Source organism: Falco cherrug, chromosome 9 (genome assembly GCF_023634085.1).
Source record: "Falco cherrug isolate bFalChe1 chromosome 9, bFalChe1.pri, whole genome shotgun sequence".
Classification (NCBI taxonomy): domain Eukaryota; kingdom Metazoa; phylum Chordata; class Aves; order Falconiformes; family Falconidae; genus Falco; species Falco cherrug.
The window spans coordinates 34,693,225-34,699,292 of record NC_073705.1 but is presented as its reverse complement, the minus strand read 5'-3'; the positions used below and the strand labels follow the sequence as shown (position 1 = coordinate 34,699,292).

Below are 6,068 nucleotides of genomic sequence, written 5' to 3'. Positions count from 1 at the left end.
TCTTGACAAGATTTTTGCAGATACTATTACTATAGTATGCAAAATGTCTGAAATGTCCTGCGTTTTGAAGTGGAGTGACGGTTGCACACACGTTTTTGTGCAGTTCAGAATCTGCTGCAGTATTTTTTTTCTAAATATTATGACTCTCAATAAGAGATTGACACTGTTGATTTGATAAAGAATTAGAAGCATATGCAGTACTTTCTAACATGTCATTTCTTGTAGGTATTTAGCAATTTTCCATGTTCTTGAGTATCCATTAGCTACATTAACATCTGTTAATTCTCTGATCACCTGTAGGTAAAAATGAAGCTTTGCCTGCAGTGTGCTTATGTGCTGAGGATGCACCATCCACCACCACCCTTTTTCCTTTTTAGATATATAATATATTAAATAGTCACTGTGTTAGTTGTCTAACTTTTGAAAAGGAAGTTAGTATTATCAGATGTTAGTTTGCAGTCACTGGTGTGGCAGAAATAATGGTTTATCTTTTGAGTTGTTAAATTTTTGCTTTCCTGGGCTTTAAGTTACTAAGACTATTTAAGTTACTATAAGACTATTTCTTATGATTGCCAGACTAATTTCAAACCTGGCCATGCTAAGGGTGGACCTTGCTGATCTGGAGTGAAGGTGTTAGGTGTCCTCCACAGTCTTCAAAGGGTAGTCACTTATGGACCACGAGATGGATTATATACAGTGCAAACAGTATACATTGTTAAGATTACCAAGGCATGGCACCAGGAGCAGGTGAGCCAGGGGAGAGCTCGTAACTTGAAGATTTATAGAGATATTTTTTTTTCCCCTACTGTTCTTCCTGGTATGAATTTGTTGTCTTGAGGCCAGCTTCACTTCCATTACCTGTGTTGTCAAGTGCTGGTGAGGCCACGCTTTGGTTTTGTGCATGGTGTAGTGGGTTTATTTGTTTTAGAAGTCCCATCTGTTTTTTTCTGTTACTTTGACAGATTGGTGTGTGGGTGCATTTTGTGTCTGATATGTTGCCACCTTCAAATTAGTCTTCATCATGAAGACTCAGCAACTCCTGTGTATCCAGTTCAGCTTTTGAATGCTGTTTTTATGCCTGATTTCTCAGGATTTGTGGTCCAGTAAGTAGAAAACTATTTCTAAATTGCTTTGCTTCTGATGTTGATAGTGTTTTTGAAGAGGGCTTTCATTGACTGTTAAATATATGCCACGCCAGAGCTAGGTTCTGCTTCCAGATCTGATATAGGTACATGTTTGTAAAGGCTTTACAGTGCTTTTCCCCTCCCTTGTTTGCTTCCAGAAGTGGAATATGAAGATTACATATAGATTAACCTGTATTTACGGCTTTTTTTCCAACTTAGCTCAATACTTTCAAGAGGTATTTTTACTTAAGACAGAGGAGGCAGGAAGGTTCAGGCTGATGGCATGTGGTCTTTATGGTGGTGGATTTTTTTTATTTATTTATTTTTAACAATTCCTTTGAAAAAGGGTTTAAAGCAAGCATTGCTTTTCTGATAATCTGTGGAAAGGTTTGAGCATATCTGTTCCTGTGTTTAACAAAACTAAATAATTTGTGTTCAGGGAAGGGATTGTCATTGAAAGGCTAGGGTGGAAGGAGCTAGTTGAATTATTTGTTGTTGTTGTTATTATTTAGGGGTCAGAAAAGCTCTGCAGACTTTTCCACAGTAGTGATCTGTAGCTCTCAAACGCTTCACTGGATGTGACAACAAATCCTGAACCTCTTACAGAAACAGAAAATGCCCAGCTGGTCCTGGGAAGCAAAGCCAGTACCCGCGAAAGGAACCAGGTTGGATCAGGCTGAAGGTCTTGGTGACCTCTGGCTTTTGGGTAGGACACGGTGCCGAAGCAAACATGTAGGGATAAGAGCAAATGTTTCCCCGTATACTCCTGATTACCAGCCGCGTGTGGCTACAAGGGTTTTTTTGAGCTAAAGAAAGTGGGTTTGCATTTAGCTTTATATATAGCTCTTAATGAATTTCTCTTCTACACTCTTCTTGTGTTGCTTTCTGAACGCAAAGCACTAGATTTGCTTGCGATGGCGTGTGATGGATGCTGGAGCTTGATTGCTGGCTTTGTGAAAGTCCAGCTCCTTCAGTTTGATTTGAGCCGGCCACCTGCTAGACTGAAAAGCTAGGAGCTGTGATTTTAAGAACAGTAATGGCTTTCTGACATACTTGATTAGCAGAGTTAGTTACCGTATGTAAATGCTAAAGCTTCGCAGTGTATTCTGGAGCAGTTCAGTCATTTTGTGTGATGCAGATCTTGTTTCAGTGTTGTGTTTTCCTGAACCCCAGCAGTTCATTTGATTCCTTGGAACATTTTTATTGGGAGAGGAGTTAAACATTTGATCTCTTTGCATCCTACTTGTGCTACTTATGACTTGTGTTTTCCCCTGATGGGAGAGACCCATCTTGCTTATTTGTTCCTTGTGGTAAAATCATGCTGTTCTTCTGATTGTTATCATTGCTGCTTCTATCTTTTGGCTCGGTTTTACCCTGTGCCTCTGAAGTTTATCAGACCAGACTTGCACACAGTGTTCAAGGTGAGGGTGCACCGTCAATTTGAGAAGTAAAAATCTAGAAAACTTAACAATAATTATCATTTCACACCTCCTTTGCACCAAATAGCATTCTGTTTCTTTCCTTGATAGGTGGTGAGCATCTGGTCAATGTGTGTGGAAATTTTCACTGGTACCTCTGTCTTGCTCCTGTCACTGTTTAAAAGTATTAGCAACCAATGTTTTACAGTTGTTTCTCAAAGAAAACACTGTCCTCTATATATAAGATATTCCTTCTTCTTGCTATTAGAGGCTACTGACTGCTCTCTGAGTATTCTGGTTATGTAAAAATATCTGTAAATATTGGAACAACTTTGTATTCTAATGTTTATGAATTTACAATAGCCTGTATTTTTAATTATAGTAATTTTTAATGAATAATTGGTTCATTAGAATGACTTTGAAGGATGAATGGTAGAGGGGATATTTTTGAACAATCAATTGCACAGCTTCGAAGCATGGCATTATAGAAAAATAAGGTAGAAGGGAGTTTTTGAGAGGTCCTCTGCTCCCTGCCCTCTCTAGTGTCCTCTGTCCTGCTGATGGTTTGTCAAGGGTATTTGATATTCTCATCCATCATTCAGTGCATCTGCTATGTGGTGCAGGCTGCAGGTTCAGTAAGAACAGATTCCTCCCTCATTCCCTATGTATTGAATCGTGCTGGACTTGGATCTGACCCAGGTAGGGCTCTGTTGGATACCTTTTTCCAGCTTGAGTGTGAGCTGTCCTCTACATCTGGCTTTCCAAGTTCTGTATCTGTGCTTTCTTTGCCTATCATGGGTGTGGGCATTACTAACCATGTCATCTGAAACAGCAGCCAAGGCTTTTCTAGCCCTCGTAGTAGTTTGGCATCGCCAGGTTTCATTTCTGCTGTAGAGTAAAACTGGCTTGTTTGCAGTGTAACTGGCATTGGGCCGCCATTGCAAGCTATTATTACTCATCTCAGTGCCGGCTTCTTCGTGCCTACGAAGAGTTTGATCATTGTTCTGGTATTTTTCTGGAAACTGAAGTCGAGCAGTGTACCCGTAATCACTGTCTTCTCTTACAGATGAGACAGTTTGGCCAGATAGTTCTGGCCAGAGCACATGGAGATGGCTCTCAATCCTCTCTGACCGCTCTTGTGCTTATTTATTTTAATGCTTTTAATTAGCTATATTTTGTTTAATGCATGTGAAGCATTACTGCTCAGCTTACAGAAGTGACTGATGACTCCTAGTCAGATGGACAAAGCGCTGTTCCAAGGGACACCCACAATTGTTCTGACATTGCAGGGGAGGAGAGATACCATAGGCTGTCATGTGTCCTCTGCAGCCACCATTTTATAGAATGTCTTTCACAAGTCTATTCTCATATTGATTAAAACAAACAAACAAAACCCTACAAAACCACAAACAACAACAAAAAAAAAACCACTCTCAACCAACAAAAAAACCCCCTAAGCCGCTAGTTCCTGGTATGTCTGCCAAAAGAGAGATTAGAAAACCTTTGTCTTGATATCTAGCCTATAACTTTATACTTGGCTTTTGTGCCCCAATTTTGTTTTCTAACATATGCTCATTGACCTGCCTGGTACCTTTGGAGGTGCCACTTGCATCTCACTTCAGTCTTTGCTTTGCCAGATCTGGTAAGTTGATCCCTCTTAATTTCTCTTCCTGATTCTCCTCCTCGCCTGACTTGTTTCTTCTGTGTACTGGCTGTTTCACTTTAGTTCTTTTTTTATATAAATGACCACAATTGGTTTTCCAGATGACTTCTTACAAGTGCTTCACTTGCTGGCAGTGAGATTTCCCCTACGTCCCCTTTTGGGAAGACTAATCATTACACAAGTGAGGTTTCTGTATTTATTTGCCTGGTTGAGGCCTGTTTTCTGTGGCACTGTGGAGGTTTGGTGTTCTGGCTCCCATGTTTTGCTACAGAACACTTTCACCAGGTGTCACAGGTCAGTTTTTGTGCATGGATTTGAATATAACAGATTTGTTCATGACTTAGAGTGTTACTAATTATATTCTGCATTTCTCTATTTGCCTGCATGTCCACTGCTCTTATGATCCAGTACTGCTGTATAAAACCCAGTGCCTGGGGCCTTGTGCTTCCAGCCCTCTCAAGCATGAAGCATATGCAAAGTCCTGCTGTGGCTTGGCTTTGCAGGAAAGCCTTTGGGGTTCAGATTTCATTTCACATAACTAAGAATTATAGGGCTGTTCTTCAGCCCTCATAGGCCTTTGGGTGGCAAAGAATGGCATGGCATGCCTTCCCTCTGTAGGGAATGCAGGCTCTGTCCTGAATCCACCAGCCTGGATGTTTGGGTTTACAGCTAAGCTACCCAGGGACTGATGATCCAGTGCCTCAACAGTATCAGCAGGTTGCCTCCTTTGCCTTTCTTCTTCTGGGGCTGAGGTTAGGTGAGATGGATACTCCTGTGTAGCCCTGCAGCACATCTTGCCTTTCTGTGTCTCTGTGCTTTCAGCTTGTAAAACCTTGCCACGCAAAATTGGTAGTGAATGTCACTCCCATTGTGACATGGCCTGACTGTCCTGCGCCTGTGTGTCATATGTCCCTGGTCAGACAAGAAAGAGGTAGGAAGTCAAATGGGTTCTCAATAAGTTACAGTCCTTTTTATTTTTTTTGCAGAAGGTGCTGCATCTGCTGATTCAGACCAGCTTTTGGCATGGGGCTCAAGATGGGTGTAAAAGCCAAATCTGGAGGTGGTTCTTTGAGCTGCAGGCTTCCAACTGAATAAGGCAAGACAAAATTAACTGCGGAGGCTCATATGACCTACTACTTGAGCTCTCACGTGCAGCCCTCCGATCAGAAAACTAAACAGGAGCAAACAGCTTTCATGGTGAATGAGAAATTGTTTCTATCCCGTATGACAGGGGAGAGCTTTCAGGTTGTTTTTAATTGTATCATGGTTATTGGGGCCACTTAATTTGCTGTAGCATGAATGTCAGCTGACAGTTGATCCTGTTGAAAGTTAAAGGGCTGCTAACCTATTCTGAGAAAGAGGCTTTTCTCTGCATCCTGAGGTTCTTCCCAAGCAGTTCAATCAGACCGACCAGCTTACCCGTCTGCTGCCACATGCTCCCGGTACCCTAAACTCAGTTTTCTCTGATGATGACATGAAACTGTAGCTCAAGGCCAGCACAAAAGTACTTCAGCTGCCTTGCTGTGGAAGTCCAGTTGGCTGTGCATGATGTTGGACTTGAGGTCAGAGAAGGTTATTGGAGTGGGAAAGAGGGTTTTCCTTCAAGTCAGGGAAGCATAATGGGAGGGTAGGTAAATGGATGTAGATGCTTCATAAAAGCTGAGCAGAGGGCGGCCTTTGCATGGGAGGAGACTGAAAGTGTCCACTGTGGTCTGTACTACTTCCCATTGCCTTGGATGTAGATGGGCTGAGGTCTGAGCCAACATCTCCACAGACTTCTGTGGAAACTTGGGTGGAAAGACGAGTGAAGCAGTCTCATTATTGCAGCAAAGCAGAGTGAACAAATAAAATACTTTTTTTTTC

The 6,068-nt window shown here is 41.8% G+C and overlaps 1 protein-coding gene across 2 annotated transcripts in view; it reads left to right on the top strand.

Annotated features, from left to right (window-relative positions):
- PAPSS2 (3'-phosphoadenosine 5'-phosphosulfate synthase 2) overlaps positions 1-6,068 on the top strand; it is a 48,844-nt gene that overhangs the window by 3,076 nt on the left and 39,700 nt on the right. The window contains exon 2 of one of the 2 annotated variants that reach the window (XM_055721377.1): positions 963-1,103. The exons of the other annotated variant lie outside the window; for it this stretch is intronic. The gene's annotated coding sequence lies outside the window, so the exon portion shown is untranslated. The remainder of the gene's footprint in view (positions 1-962; positions 1,104-6,068) is intronic. 2 annotated transcript variants of the gene reach the window in all.